A 15735-nucleotide genomic window follows, 5' to 3' on the forward strand; every position below is an offset into this window, starting at 1 on the left:
AAGGTGCAATATCTGGTGAATATGGCGGAAGAATCAGAACTTCCCAGACGAGCTGCAACAGTTTTTGCCTGATCATCAAAGAAACATGTGGTCTTGCATTATCCTGATGGAAGATTATGCGTTTTCTGGTGACTAATTCTGGACCCTTTTCATCGTGTGCTGCTTTCAGTTGGTCTAATGGGAGTGGTGGTTTTCCAGAAGGAGCTCATAATAGAGGACTCCCTTCCAACCCCACCATATACTCAACATCACTTTCTTTGGATGAAGACCAGCCTTTGGTGTGGTTGGTGGTGGTTCATTTCGCTTGCCCCACGATCTCTTCCGTTCCACATTATTGTACAGTATCCACTTTTCATCGCCCATCACAATTTGTTTCAAAAACAGAATATTTCCATTACATTTAAGTAGAGAATCACATGTAGAAATACGGTCAAGAAGGTTTCTTTCACTTATGTGGAACCCAAACATCAAAGCGATTAACATAACCAAGCTGGTGCAAACGATTTTCACTGCTCAATCTGGATATTTTGAATATGTCAGCTATCTCCCGCGTGGTATAATGCTGATTGTTTTCAATTAATGTCTCGATGTGATCGCTATCAACTTCAACTGGTCTACCTGACTGGAGCATCATCCAGCGAGAAATCTCCAGCACAAAACTTCACAAACCACTCTTGACACATTCAATCAGTCACAGCACCTTCTCCATACACTGCACAAATCTTTTTTTGTGTTTCAGTTGCATTTTTACCTTTCTTGAAATAATAACGCATAATATGCTGAAAATGTTGTTTTTCTTCCATCTTCAATATTAAAATAGCTACACAAAAATTCACCAATTTTGATAAGTCTTGTTTTAAATGCATATTGATATGACAGCTGTCACATACAATCTAACAAAATTGTTTCAAATGAAGTTAAAGACAACTAAGTGCTACTACAGGCATCTTACGGAAAAAAACAAACAAACCTTTTGACCAATCCAATATTTTCTTCATTTCCTTTTTGGCTTGTTCATTGTCATTGTGTAGAAATACAACAAAGTTTTGTGTGTTAATCTGTATCCTGCAAGTTTGCTGAACTTGGTTTATTATCTCTCAAAGGTGTGTGTATTTGTGTGTGTCTGTGTGTGCGTTTTCAATTCGGAAACTTTCATTTCTTTTTCTTGCCTAATTTATCTGGCTAGTAAGTCCTGTCCAATGTAGAATAAAAGTGGCAAGAGTATACATCATTGTCTTGATACTGATATTAGGAGGCAAGTTTTCAGTATTTATTTATTTAAGCTGTGCCTGGTCTTAGTTGTGGCACGTGGGATCTTCATTGTGGCATGCAGAGGGCGGGATCAAACCTGGGCCCCCTGTATTGGGAGCGTGGAGTCTTACCCACTGAACCATCAGGGAAGTCCCAGGTTTCAGTCTTAAACCATTAAGTATGATGTGAACTGTGGATTTTTCATAGATGCTCTTTGTCAGAGGAAGTTCCTTTCTACTCATAGTTTGTTGAATGTTTCTATCATGAAAGGTGCTGGATTTTTGTCAAATGCTTTTCATCTATTAAAATGATCATGTGGATTTCTTTCTTAATTCTGTTGATGTGGTGTATTACACTGATAGATTTTGTATGTTGAATCAACCTTGCATCCCTGGAATATATCTCACTTGGTGATGATGTATAATCCTTTTAATATACTGCTGGATTGGTTTGCTATGTTTTTTGTTTTTTGGGGTTTTTTTGAGGATTTTTGCACCTATGTTAATAAGGGATATTGGTCTACAGTTTTCTTGTGATGTCTTTGGCTTTGGTTTCAGGGTAATAGTGGTCTCAAAGAATGAGTTAAGTATTCTTTCCTCTTTTTTGAAAGTTTTAAAAAAGTGTGTTAGTTTTTAACAAATGGGAGCTAATTAAACCTAAAAGCTTTTGCACAGCAAAGGAAACCATAAACAAGACAAAAAGACAACCCTCAGAATGGGAGAAAATATTTGCAAACGAAGCAACTGACAAAGGATTAATCCCCAAAATATACAAACAGTTCATGCAGCTCACTATCAAAAAAACAAACACCCCAATCATAAAATGGCCAGAAGACCTAAAGAGACATTTCTCCAAAGAAGACGTACAGCTTGCCAACAAACACATGAAAAGATGCTCAACATCACTAATTATTAGAGAAATGTAAATCAAAACTACAATGAGGTATCACCTCACACCAGTCAGAATGGCCATCATCAAAAAAAATCTACAAACAATAAATGCTGGAGAGGGTGTGGAGAAAAGGGAACCCTCTTGCACTGTTGGTGGGAATGTAAATTGATACCACCACTATGCAGAAGAGTATGGAGGTTCCTTTAAAAACTAAAAATAGAACTACCATATGACCCAGCAATCCCACTGCTGGGCATATACCTTGAATGAGAAAACCTTCATTCAAGAAGACACATGGGGCTTCCCTGGTGGCGCAGTGGTTGAGAGCCCGCCTGCCGATGCAGAGGACACAGGTTCATGCCCTGGTCTGGGAAGATCCCACATGCCGCGGAGCTGCTGGGCCCGTGAGCCATGGCTGCTGAGCCTGCACGTCAGGAGCCCGTGCTCTGCAACGGGAGAGGCCACAACAGTGAGAGCCCGCGTACCGCGAAAAAAAAAAAAAAAAACACATGCACGGGAATTCCCTGGTGGCACAATGGTTAAGAATCCACCTGCCAATGCAGGGGACACAGGTTCAAGCCCTGGTCCGGGAAAATCCCACATGCTGTGGAGCAACTAAGCCCGTGCGCCACAACTACTGAGCTTGCACTCTAGAGCCCGTGAGCTGCAACTACGCAGCCCACATGCCACAGCTACTGAAGCCCACGCACCTAGAGCCCATGCTCCACAGCAAGAGAAGCCACCGCAATGCGAAGCCTGTGCACCACAACAAAGAGTAGCCCCAACTCGCCGCAACTAGAGAAAGCCCGCGTGCAGCAACGAAGACCCAATGCAGCCAAAAATAAATTTTTTAATCAAAAAATTAAAACTTTTTTCAATTAAAAAAAAAGACATGCACCCCAATGTTCACTGTAGCACTATTTACAATAGCCAGGACATTGAAGCAACCTAAATGTCCATCAACAGAGGAATGGATAAAGAAGATGCGGTACATATATACAATGGAATATTACTCAGCCATTAAAAGGAACAAAATTGGGTCATTTGTAGAGATGTCGATGGACCTAGAGACTGTCATACAGAGTGAAGTAAGTCAGAAAGAGAAAAACAAATATCATATACTAACACATATAGGTGTAATCTAAAAAAATGGTATAGATCTTATTTGCAAAGCTGAAATAGAGACACAGACATAGAGAACAAAGGGTGGGGTGGGATGAATTGGGAGATGGCGATTGACATATATACACTACTGATACTATGTATAAAATAGATTACTAATGAGAACCTACTGTATAGCACAGGGAACTCTACTCAATGCTCTGTGGTGACCTAAATGGAAAGGAAATCCAAAAAAGAAGGGATATATGTATACATATAGCTGATTCACTTTGCTGTACAGTAGAAACTAATACAACATTGTAAAGCAACTATACTCCAATAAAAATAAATTAATTTTTTAAAAAAGAATGTGTTAGTTTTTCTTTGAATATTTAGTAGAATCATCAGTGAAGCTAGTTGGACCAGGGCTTTTCTTTGTTGGAAGTCTTCAATCTCTTTACTTGTTAGAAGTCTATTCAGAATGTCTATTTCTTCTTGAGTCAATTTGGTAGTTTATGTGTTTCTATGAATTTATCCATTTCATCTAGGTTATCTAATTTGTTGACATACAGATACTCATAGTATTCTCTTATATTCCTTTTTATTTCTGTAAGGTTGGTAGTAAGGTCCCCACTTTCATTCCTAATTTGACAACATTCTAACAGCACTGAATCTACAGCAAACCTCCAAATCATAGACATACCCTCCAATGACCTAATCAGAGGTCAAGTCCTGTAATAGGTTCTTTTTCACACACTATTGCTGGAACACAACAAGGTTCACGATGGTGTGTATTCTCCCTCATCAACAAAGCATATGCTCAAATTGTACAACTACAAGTATGCTCCTGGTGGTCTTCGGCTGAAGGGCATTGAGAAGTGGAATATACAGTGGGTACAGGGACTGTGGAGTTGGTCTGGACTAGATTTCAATCCCAGCTCTGCAGTGAACATTTGCCACACTCACTACTGCTCTCTTCGCCTTGGTTTCCCAACATGAATACAGGACCATCCTATCTCGGAGGAGGCGGGGAAAAACAAATGAGGTGAGGCCAAAAACATTATAAGTAAATGGTGCCTGTTCCAGATACTGCAGAGATAGTACTGAGAGCTGCCATACACCCCAGTATTTATATCTTACATCATTTATATCTTACATTAGTATGGCAATTATAATTATTGTTATAATTAAGGAACCAATATTGAGACATTATTATTATTAACTAAAGTCCATATTTCATTCTTATTTCCTTAGATTTTACCCAGCGTCCTTTATCTGTTCCAGGATGCCATCCAGGATTCCATATTACATGTAGTCGTCATGTGTCCTTAGGTTTCTCTTGGCTGTGACATGTTCCCTGACTTTGTTTTTTATGACCTTGACAATTTTGTGAATACTGGTCAGACATTTTATAGAGTGTCCCTCAATTTGGATTCTTCTGATGTTTTTCTCATGATTAGACTGGGGTTATGTGTTCTTGGGAGGAACACTACAGAGGTATACTGCCATTTTCATTACGTTATGTGAAGAGTATGTACTATTAACATCCCTTATCACTGTTGATCTTGACCGTCGTCCTGGTTGAGGCAGTGTCTGTCAGGTTTCTCCACGATAAAAGTTACAGATCTTCCTCGACTTATGATGGGGTAACATCCTGATAAACAGATCATAAGTTGAAAATGTCATGTCGAAAATACATTTGACGCACCTCACCCACCGAACATCGTAGCTTAGCCTAACCTATATCAAACACACTCAGAAAATTTACATTGGTGTACAGCTGGGCAAAATCCCCTAACACAAAGCCTATTTTACAATAAAGTGTTGAATGAGATATGTAATTTATTGAATACTGTACTGAAAATGAAAACCAGGGTAGCTGTCTGGACACAGAATGATTCTAAGTGTGTCTGTTGTTTACCCTTGTGATCACACAGTTGACGGGGAGCTGAGGCTCGCTGCCACAGCCCAGCATCATGAAGGAGTATTGTACCAAATACTGCTAGCCAGGAAAAAATCAAAATTCAAAGTACAGTTTCTACTGAATATGTATCATTTTTGCACCATCATAAAGTAGAAAAATCGTAAGTCAAACCATTGTATGTCAGGAACCATCTGTACTCTTTTATTCCTCGTTTTCATGCTGCAGTCTTTGGAATGAAGTCACTATCTACAGCTCAGACTTAAGAAGTGGGAGTTGTGCTCCACCTCCTTGAGGATGGAATATCTACATAAATTATTTGGAATTCTTCTGCCTGGGAGTTCTGTCTCTTCTCTTCCATTTATTTATTCATTTATTTAGTCAATTATTTATTTGTATCAGTATATACTCATGGAACTTTATTTTATGCTTTGGGCTATAATCCAGTATTACTTTATTTTATTGTGCAAAAGTGTTTCAGCTTTGGCCACTGGGAACACTTTCCATTGGTTCTGTGCCCTGTTGCACAGTACTGTCAGTGTGGGTTTTTTTGGCAGGGGTCGTCTGAGCACTTCCTTATTTTCTGGCACTACAATAGCCTCCAGTCTGATCTTATATATTTTCTGCCCTAATCAGTGATTTCTCCAAGGGCCCCAGTTCCCTTTATTGGAGAATGGCATTGGAAACCAAGATCTGAGTGCGAGGTACGCTTGTTGCTACCAGATCATTGCTTCTAGGCCCTCTCAGCTGACAAGGCAAGGAAATATACACGTGCATGCTAACTCCTGTATATATACATATCTATAATTATTTCTATATTTAACTATCTATGTTAAGCTAAACATGAGTCATACTAATGTCTCTAATGAATTATGATATGGAACATCGTAGCTTCCTCCCTTTGTGTATGGGTAAACTCCCACTCCAACAACGAGAAAGCTGGACCCTACCGTCTGCTCTCTATTTACTAAATTATTCAATTCCACTGTACAGTATCAGAACTGCTAACCTGAACTCACATGGGAAACAACTTTATCAACTAGAGTGCTGATATGCAGTTTCTTTTGCTTTTGGTCGTACAGACTACACTCATTTTCAAAGTTATTTAGGTCAGCAACTTTTCCCCTATCCCCTTCAATGAGGTTGTTTCATACATCTGTCATAAGCCAGATTGTTTTGCCATATTTTTCATTCCATCCTGGGATCTTCCTAAATGATTTATTGTTTATTCCTAAACATCTTTATTGGAGTATAATTGCTTTACACTGTTGTGTTAGTTGCTGCTGTGTAACAAAGTGAATCAGCTCTACGTATCCCTCTTGCGTCTCCCTCCCACCCTCCCTATCCACCCCTCTAGGTGGTCACAAAGCACCGAGCTGATCTCCCTGCGCTATGCAGCTGCTTCCCATTAGCTATCTATTTCAGTAAGGTTCATTCTTTGTGCTGCAAAGTTCTATAGGTTCTGACAAATGCATAGTGTCACATATCCACAATTACAGTATCATACAGAATATTTTAACCACCCTAAAAAAACCCTCTGTGCTTCATTTATTCAACCCTCCCACCTTCCCCCCAAACACCTGCAAACCACTGATCTTTTAACTATAGTTTTGCCTTTTCCAGGATGTCGTATGATGCAAATAATACAGTATGTAGCCTTTTCACACTGGTTTCTTTTGGTTAGGAACATGCACTTAGGATTAAACTGTGTCTTTTCATGGCCTGATAGCTCATTTCTTTTTATTTCTGAGTAATGTTCCATCGTTTAGATAGACCAAAGTTTGTTTATACTTTCACCTATCGAAGGACACCTTGATTCCTTCCAGTTTGGGTTGATTAGGAATAAAGCTGCTATAAACCTTTATGTACAGATTTTTGTGGACAGAGATTTTCAAGTCACTTGGGTAAATACGTAGGAGCACAATTTGCCGGGTTGCATGGCGAGAAATTGCCGAATTGTCCTCCAAACTGCCTGCACCATTTTGCATTCCCACAGCTGTGAACAAGGGTTCCTTCTCCTCTGCACCCTTGCCAGCAATTGATATTGTCAGTTTCGTGACTTTTATCTCTTCAAATAGTTGTTAGCAGTATCTCAGTGTTGTTTTAATTTGCAATTCCCTAATGACAAATGATACCGAACATCTTTTCTTGTGATTCTTTGACATATTCTTTGGTGAGGTGTCGGAGCAGATATTTTGCCCACTTTTAAACTGGGTTGTTTGTTTTCTTATTGTTAAGAATTCTTTATCTAATTTGGATACCTGTCCTTTATCAGATATGTGTTTTATAAGTATTTTCTCCGGAGCTGTGTCTTGTCTCTCAATTCTCTTAACAGTGTCTTTCTCAGAGAAGAAGCTTTTAATTTTAAGAAGGTCTAACTTATCAATTTTTTCTTCCATGGACTGCTTTTTGTGTTGTATCTAAAAACTCTTCACCAGGAGTGATGGTGGATTGTGAAGCTCCAGGCCATTTTTCCTGAGGGGGAACATTAAACAAAACACTACAGACAGACTAAAATAACTTTACAGGAGCTCTGGAAACCAGTCAAAGATCTACAGCAACCAAGCAAATGCCCCATCAAGAAAAAAATCACATTCAGAATGGTAGGAAATTTCACAGCATTTCTACTCACCCTTATCCCACCCAGTATAGCACAGTGTGATCAGAATGAAGTGGCCTGATTCCCAGTTCCATTCCTCAGGACAGAAGGAGCAGAGAATAATTTGTTTGCAACATTTTGATCTGTAGACTGACCCAGAGACTGGCTTCTATCTCACCTGACTTGGAGCTCAAAAAGGGAATGGTGGCATAATTTGGATTTCAGACTGGCAGAGGCCACAGAAGACAGTAGTGGGTGCCATGATATGTGAAAACGGCAGAGGAACTGCATACATGCAGATGCTTGGGGGAAAGACATTACAAGTAATAATATTTCTCAAAAATAATAGAAACATAAATAGAACATCTAAGGCTCTGAGAATAAGTTGGAGTGAGGCTCTTTGCAAAATTAAGCCATTTGAAATCAGCTATGTATATAGAAGAAAATTTTAAAAAGCACACACACAAGACCAGACAGAATACATGCATAGGAAACATCTGATAATATCTTCAGCCTCTACCCAGGGATGACCACAAAACTCAAGGGCCCAGAGTCCTAGAGCTAAAGCCGGGAGACTGAAAAAATGCAGACCAGCGGGGCACTACTCACTCCTCCTGCTCTGATCCACTCTTGTACCAGGGGCCTGATCAGACCTGCGTCTGCCTCCTTCCTGAGGAGGCCAGAGGTCCCATCTGAACAGCCTTCCTACAGCAGTGTCCCACTTCAGGTGGCCAGGCGGGAGTTCCAGACCAGTGTGGTCTCCCAGGACACTGACACAGCGGCCAAGTTTATTGGCGCTGGGGCCACCACAGTTGGTGTGGTTGGTTCAGGGGCCGGTACTGGAAGAGCGTTTGGCAGCTTGACCATTGGCTATGCCAAGAACCTGTCTCTGAAGCAGCAGCTCTTCTCCTATGCCATTCTGGGCTTTGCCCTATCTGAGGCTATGTGGCTCTTCTATCTGATGGTCATCTTCCTCATCAATTTCGCCATGTGAGGCTCCATGGAGGTCTCCTACCCACCCCTGCTGCTTGGACTCCAGGCCACGCCTGCGGCTGGAGTGTGCTAAGCTTTACCATTAAACACAATGTTTCTCTAAACTCAAAAAAGAAAAAAACCTCAAGGGCCCATAAATTAGCAAAGGTCTTCCATATTGGTCTACAAATATTGGAGATGCAACTATTTTTTCAAATGCCAAATTTTCAATGATCACAGGGCATACAAAGAAACGAGGAAATACTCATTTAAAGAAAGAAAATAAATCTCCAGAAGCCATCTCTGAAGAAACACATGCATCAGTTACTAGACAAAGACTTTCAAAGGAAACTATCTTAACATAGTACAAGGCATATCTGGAAAACCCACAGCAAATGTCATACTCAACGATGAAAACTGAAAGCATTTCCTTTAAGATGAGGAACAAGGCAAGTATGCCTACATTCACCACTTCTATTCAACCAAGTACAAGCTCTAGTCAGAGAAATTAGGCAAAGAAAAAAATAAAAGGCATTTAAACTGGAAAGAAAGAAAATTTTCTGTTTGCAAACAATATGATCTTATATGCATAAAATCCTAAAGATTCTACCAAAAACCTGTTAGAACTGATAAATGAATTCAGCAAAGTAGCAGGATGCAAAGTCAATACACAAAAATCAGTGGCATTTCTAAACACTAACAATGAATTATCCAAAAAGGAAATAACAAACACAATTCCATTTACAACAGCATCAAAAAAAAATAAAATACTTAGGAATTAACCAAAGAGGTGAAGACTTGTACAATGAAAATGACAAAACATTACTGAAAGGAATTAAAGATGTATATAAATAAAGCACATTCCATGTTCATGGGTTGGAAGACAATATCGTTAAGATGTCAATAGCACCCAAAGCAACCTACAGATTCAATACAATCACTGTCTAAATCCCAAGGACATTTTTTACAGAATTAGAAATGCCATCCTAAAATTCATATGGAATCTCACAGGACCTTGAATAGCCACAATAATCTTGAAAAAAAATAACAAAGTTGGAGGCCTGGTTTCCAAACATATTACAAAGTTACCATAATCAAAACACTGTGGTACTGGCATAAAGACAGACATATAGACAAATGGAAAGGAATAGAGAGCCCAGAAATACACCCTCATGCATATTGTGAAATAATTTTTGACAGAGGTGCCAAGACCATTCAAAGAGGAAATGACAGTCTTTTCCAGAAGTGGTGTTGGGAAAACTGGATGTCCACATATAGAAGAATAAAAATGGGAAGATGGCGGTGTGGGAAGACACAGAGTTGGCATCTCCCCACAACTAGGGCACCTGCCAGCTGCTGGTGGGGGACTCCAACACCCAGGGAGATGGGAGGAACCCCAAAGTGAACCGGTAGGACATAGGGGGACTGAGGGGGAAGGAGAAGTGGAGGCCAGAAAGGAATGGCACCCCTGAGGCCAGGGAGATCAGGAGAGGTAGGTGGAAGGGGCCCTCCAGGAGGAGCAGAACAGGAGTGGAGGTCATTTGCCCTGCCTACTTGGACCCGGGGAGCCTGCTGAGCTCCCAGGCCAATCCCCTGCCCTCCAAACCCCCTCCATGCCATGAGGGTCCTTGGGGACATAGGAGGGAGGCCCAGAATATAAGGAGAGGCAGGTGGGAGGGGCCTTCCAGGAGCACCAGGAGAGGATAGAAGGGTGTTAGCCCTGCCCACTCAAGCCCAGAAAGCCTACTGGTCTCCCAGGTGAGGTCCCCCACCCTCTGAGACCAGGGGTTGGGGGCACGCCTGGGGCCCTTCTGTTCCTTGAGCCTAAGCCCCAACACCCCACAGTCCCCAGGGCCTTTTCCAACCCTGCTGGTCCTGAGCATTCGTCCCGCCCACCACCCAAAACTTGCCCTGCTTAGGCTCCACCCTCCACAACCAAGGTCTTTTCTCCCTTTTTTTTCTTTTCCCTCCTCCTCTTTTGTTACTATTGTGGTACTGATGTAGTTTCCAGTTGTTGATTCATCTATATTTTTATATTCTTTCTAACATGTCTGTTATTTTTCTAGTCTAATTTTTTTACTTTGTTTTTATTTTTTGTATTTTGTTTTTTATTTTTGCCACCCCACGCAGCTTGTGGGATCTTGGCTCATGAGCCTGGGGTCAGGCCAAAGCTCCTGCAGTAGGAGCTCCAAGTCCAAACCACTGGACTAACAGAGAACTTCAGACACCAGGGAATATTCATTGGAGTGAGGTCACACAGTTCCTCATCTCAGTACCAAGACCCAGCTCTACTCAATAGCCTACAAACTGCCGTGTTGGAAGCCTCAGGCCAAACAACCAGTAAGACAGGAACATAATCCCACTCATTAAAAAAAGAGAGAGAGAGAGAGATGGCAAAACAGTATGTCACAGATGAAGGAGCAAGGTAAACACCTACAAGACCAAATAAATGAAGAGGAAATAAGCAATCTACCTGAAAAAGAGTTCAGAGTAATGACGGTAAAGATGATCCAGAAGCTCGGAAATAGAATGGAAGCACAAATTGAGAAAACACAAGAAATGTTTAACAAAGATCTAGAAGAACTAAAGAACAAACAAACAGAGATAAACAACACAATAACTGAAATGAAAAATACACTAGAAGGAATAAATAACAGAATAATTGAGGCAAAAGAATGAATAAGTGAGCTGGAAGCCAAAATGGTGGAAATAACTGCTGAGGAACAGAATAAAGAAAAAAGAATGAAATGAATTGATGACAGTCTCAGAGACCTCTGGGACAACTTTAAATGCACCATTTGAATTATAGGGGTCCCAGAAGAAGCAGAGAAAAAAAATCGTCTTAGAAAATATTTGAAAAAATTGTAGTGGAAAACTTGCCTAACATGGGAAAGGAAATAGTCACCCAAATCCAGGAAGCACAGAGAGTCCCATACAGGATAAACCCTAGGAAAAACACACCAAGACACATATTAATCAAACTAACAAAAATTAAATTCAAAGAAAAAATATTAAGGCAGCAAGGGAAAAACAAAAAATAACATACAAAGGAATCCCCATAAGGTTATCAGCTGATTTTTCAGCAGAAACTCAGCAGGCCAGAAGGGAGTGGCAGGATATATTTAAAGTGACGAAAGAGAAAAATCTACAACCAAGATTACTCTACCCAGCAAGAATCTCATTCAGATTCGATGGAAGTCAAAAGCTTTTCAGAAAAAAAAAAAAAAAGCTTTTCGACAAGCAAAAGCTAAGAAAATTCAGCACCACCAAGCCAGCTTTTCAACAAATGCTAAAGAAACTTCTCTAAGCAGGAAACACAAGAGAAGAAAAAGACCCACAAAAACAAACCCAAGGGCTTCCCTGGTGGTGCAGTGGTTGGGAGTCCGCCTGCCGATGCGGGGGGCGCAGGTTTGTGCCCCAGTCCAGGAGGGTCTCGCGTGCTGTGGAGTGGCTGGGCCCGTGGGCCATGGCCGCTGGGCCTACACGTCCAGGGCCTGTGCTCCACAGCGGGGGGGTGGGGGGTGGGAGTGGCTACAGTGGTGGGAGGCCCGCATACCGCAAACAAAACAAAACAAAAAACAAAACAATTAAGAAAATGGTAATAGGAGCATTCATATTGATAATAACCTTGAATGTAAATGGATTAAATGCCCCAACCAAAAGACACAGACTAGCTGAATGGATACAAAAACAAGACCCATATATATGCTGCCTACAAGAGACCCAATTCAGACCTAGGGACACATACAGACTGAAAGTGAATGGACAGAAAAAGATATTCCATGCAAATGGAATCATAAGATAGCTGGAGTAGCAACACTCATATCAGATAAAATAGACTTTAAAAGAAAGACTGTTACAAAAGATAAGGAGGGACACTACATAATCATCAAGGGATCAATCCAAGATGAAGATATAACAATTATAAATGTTTTTGCACCCAACACAGGAGCACCTCAATACATAAGGCAAATGCTAACAACCATGAATGAAGAAATCGACAGTAACACATTAATAGTAGGGGATTTTAACACCCCACATACAACAATGGACAGATCATCCAAGCAGAAAATAAATAAGGAAACACAAGCTTTAAATGACACAATAGATCAGATAGATCTCATTGATATTTATAGAACATTCCACCCAAAAGTGGCAGAATACACTTTCTTCTTGAGTGCATATGGAACATTCTCCAGGATAGATCACATCTTGGGTCACAAATCAAGCCTCAAAAAATTAAAGAAAATTAAAGTCATATCAAGCATCTTTTCTGACCACAACGCTATGAGATTAGAAATCAATTACAGGAAAAAAACTGCAAAAAACACAAATATATGGAGGCTAAACAGTGCACTACTAAATAACCAACATTTCACTGTAGAAATCAAAGAAGAAATTAAAAAATACATAGAAACAAATGACAATGTAAACACATTGTCCTAGAACCTATGGGACACAGCAAAAGCAGTTCTAAGAGGGAACTTTTTAGCAATTCAATCTCACCTCAAGAAAAAAGAAAAATCTCAAATAAAGAATCGAACCCTACACTTTAAACAACTTGACAAAGGAGAACAAAGAAAACCCAAAGTCAGGGGAAGGAAAGAAATCAAAGATCACAGCAGAAATAAATGAAATAGAAATGAAGAAAATAATAGCAAAGATCAATAAAACTAAGAGCTCGTTCTTTGAGAAGATAAACAAAATTGATAAACCCTTACCCAGACTCATCAAGAAAAAATGGGAGAGGACACAAATCAATAAAATTAGAAATGAAATAGGAGAAATCACAACCGCATAAATACAAAGGATTACAAAAGACTACTACAAAAAACTATATGCCAATGAAATGGACAACCATGAAGAAATCAACAAATTCTTGGAAAGGTACAATTTTCCAAGACTGAACCAGGAATTATTAGAAAATATAAAAGAGCTCACAAGTAATGAAATTGAAACTCTAACTAAAAATCTTCCAACAAACAAAAGTCCAGGATCAGTTGACTTCACAGGCAAATTCCATCAAACATTTAGAGAAGAACTACCACGGATCCTTCTCAAATTCTTCCAAAAAATTGCAGAGGGAGAAACACTCCCAAATTCATTCTACAAAGCCACGATCACCCTGATACCAAAACCAGACAAAGATATCACAAAAAAAGAAAATTACAGACCGATATCACTGATGAACATAGATGCAAAACTCCTGGACAAAATACTAGCAAACAGAATGCAACAGCACATTAAAAGGATCGTACATCATGATCAAGTGGGATTTATCCCAGGAATGCAAGGATTCTTCAATATATGCAAATCAATCAATGTGATACACCACATTAACAAATTGAAGAATAGAAACCATATGATCATCTCAATAGATGCAGAAAAAGCTTTTGACAAAATTCAACACCCATTTATGACAAAAACTCTCCAGAAAATGGGCATAGAGGGAAGCTACCTCAACATAATAAAGGCCATATATGACAAACCCACAGCAAGCATCATAATAAATGGTGAAAAACTGACAGCATTTCCACTAAGATCAGGAACAAGACAAGGATGTCCACTCTCACCACTCTCATTCAACATAGTTTTGGAAGTCCTAGCCATGGCAATCAGAGAAGAAAAAGAAATAAAAGGAATACAAATTGGAAAAGAAGAAGTAAAACTGTCAATATTTGCCAATAACATGATACTACACATAGAAAATACTAAAGCTGACATTAGAAAACTACTAGAACTAATCAATGAATTTGGTAAGGTTGCAGGACACAAAATTAATGCACAGAAATCTCTGGCATTCCTATACACCAACAATGAAAAATCAGAAAGAGAAATTACGGAAACTCTCCCATTTACCACTGCAACAAAAAGAATAAAATACCTAGGAATAAACCTGCCTAAAGAGGCGAAAAACTTGTACTCAGAAAACTATAAAACACTGATCAAAGATATCAAAGATGACATAAACAGATGGAGAAGTATACCATGTTCTTGGATTGGAAATCTCAATATTGCGAAAATGACTATACTACCCAAAGCAATCTATAGATTCAGTGCAATCCCTATCAAACTACCAATGGCATTCTTCACAGAATTAGAACAAAAAATTATACAATTCGTATGGAAACACAAAAGGCCCGAATAGCCAAAGCAATCCTGAGAAAGAAAAATGGAGTTGGAGGAATCAGCCTCCCTGACTTCAAACTATACCACAAAGCTACAGTAATCAAGACAGTATGGTACTGGCACAAAAACAGAAATACAGATCAATGGTAGAGGAGAGAATGCCCAGAGATAAACCCACACACATATGGGCACCTAATTTATGACAAATGAGGCAAGAACATACAATGGAGAAAAGACAGTCTCTTCAATAAGTGGTGCTGGGAAAACTGGACAGCTACATGTAAACGAAAAAAATTAGAACACTACCTAACACCATACACAAAAGTAAACTCTAAACGGATTAAAGACTTAAATGTAAGACCAGATAGTATAAAACTCTTAGAGGAAAACAGGAAAAACACACTTTGACATATACCACAGCAAGATCTTTTTTGAGCCCCCTCCTAGAGTAACAGAACTAAAAACAAAAATTAACAAACGGGACATAATTAAACTTAAAAGTTTTGCACAGCAAAGGAAACAATAAACAAGACAACCCTCTGAATGGGAGAAAATATTTGCAAATGAAACAGACAAAGGATTAATCTCCAAAATATACAAACTGCTCATGGAGCTCAATATCAAAAGAACAATCCAGTTAAAAAATGGGCAGAAGACCTAAATAGACATTTTACCATGGAAGACATACTGATGGCCAAGAGGCACATGGAAAGTTGCTCAACATCACTAATTATTAGAGAAATGCAAATCAAAACTACAGTGAGGTATCACCTCACACCAGTCAGAATGGCCATTATCAAAAAATCTAGAAACAATAAATGCTGGAAAGGATGTGGTGAAAAGGGAACCCTCTTGCACTGCTGGTGGGAAT

General features: G+C 39.6%; 1 pseudogene; it reads left to right on the forward strand.

The window, feature by feature from the left end:
- Positions 1–8346: 8346 nt before the first annotated feature.
- Positions 8347–8757, forward strand: LOC136133773 (ATP synthase F(0) complex subunit C1, mitochondrial pseudogene; annotated as a pseudogene).
- Positions 8758–15735: the final 6978 nt, after the last annotated feature.

The sequence above is a fragment of the Phocoena phocoena genome, chromosome 14 (genome assembly GCF_963924675.1).
Source record: "Phocoena phocoena chromosome 14, mPhoPho1.1, whole genome shotgun sequence".
Lineage (NCBI taxonomy): Eukaryota > Metazoa > Chordata > Mammalia > Artiodactyla > Phocoenidae > Phocoena > Phocoena phocoena.